The sequence below is a fragment of the Odontomachus brunneus genome, unplaced genomic scaffold, assembly GCF_010583005.1.
Source record: "Odontomachus brunneus isolate Ranch 3 - 2012 unplaced genomic scaffold, Obru_v1 Obru_scaffold_170, whole genome shotgun sequence".
Classification (NCBI taxonomy): Eukaryota; Metazoa; Arthropoda; class Insecta; order Hymenoptera; family Formicidae; genus Odontomachus; species Odontomachus brunneus.
Genome location: NW_022639620.1, coordinates 119,742 through 121,203, shown reverse-complemented (window position 1 = coordinate 121,203; position 1,462 = coordinate 119,742). Strand labels below are relative to the sequence as shown.

The 1,462-nt window shown below is 36.5% G+C and overlaps 1 protein-coding gene across 1 annotated transcript in view; it reads left to right on the top strand.

The window, feature by feature from the left end:
• Positions 1 to 1,462, top strand: part of LOC116851264 — a 23,204-nt gene that overhangs the window by 9,112 nt on the left and 12,630 nt on the right. The window lies entirely within an intron of this gene.

The window sequence follows — 1,462 nt, the reverse complement described above, 5'->3', positions numbered from 1 at the left end:
TATTACTGACATTACTGGCATAAAAAATATTTTGATTTATTGTTTTGTTATTACTAGTATAATATCTGTAAAGGCTTAAACTAATGGCTGACTTAATGGTTAAAAACAATTATGCCTTAAAATAAAAATGTAAGGCATATTTGTTTTTAAGTATTAAATCATATGTTTATCTTTACTTAATTTGAAGGAAAAACAAAGACAGAGATATAATTTAACTATCAATTAACTTACCAAGAAGTTGGAACAATCGATCCTTAAACCTTAATCATATATATTATTTTGTTAACATTTACAAGAAATATTTATAAGTGTAAGAAATACTTATACATACTTATACATGTAAAAATATTAAATTAACAATAATTAAACTGTATTACACATTGTCGTAAGTTCACAAGATAGCTATTCTGCTTAGGTCCTGTATGAACGTATAGATTTCCTGTAATAACATAACATAACTTTATAATGCAATGTTGTTTTATAAATTATTCGTAAGTATTTCAAATTTAATTTTACTGTCAAACTACTCTTAACTTAACCTTATCCGCTTTTATTTTAAAGTAATACATTAGAAGTAGCCATCTTTACTAGTAGCGATATCACAAACGAATCCAGTAGAAAATTCATAGCGGAGTTCGATCCATCGGAAACAGATGTCTCAACTGTTGAGTCTACTGAATGCAGCCAATGATAAAGAACGCTCAGGCCAACCGTAAAAGTTTGAAGACACCGATTTGCAGGCATTATTGGACGAAAACTCTACTCAAACGCTCCAAGAATTGTCTGCAGCATTAAATGTTACTCCGATGGCTGTTTCCAAACGTCTACATGCAATGGGAAAAATTCAAAAGGAGGGAAAATGGGTACCACACGAATTAACCGCAAATGCCATTGCGAATCGCTTAAACATCTCTATTTCTCTGCTCGCCAGGCAGAAAAAGAAGAGTTTTTTGTGGCGCATAGTGACTGGCGATGAAAAATGGATATACTTCGATAATCCTAAACGAAGAAAATCATGGGTAGACCCTGGCCAACCATCGACATCCACCAAAGAGAAATATTCATGGCCACAAAGCAATGCTTTGCATTTGGTGGGATATGCACGGCGTCGTTTATTATGAGCTACTCAGACCGAACGAAAGTATCACGTGGGATTGATATCAATCACAATTAAACCGTCTGAATGAAGCATTGTTGGAAAAAAGGCCAGCAGTAGCCAGCAATCGACGTAAAGTCATGCTTTTGCACGACAACGCTCGACAACACGTTGCCAAAGCCGTCAAAGAAGGGTGTATATCAGTTGGACACGGGGCGATTGGACACAGTCCAATCACAAGTCGCTGTTCCAAGGGACCCTACAAACGTCTCTAATCACACGGTGCTGTGATTGGCACCGTGTCCAAGTACACCGCTCCCGTCAAAGAAACACTGATGCAGCTCGAGTGGGAAGTTCTCCCGCACC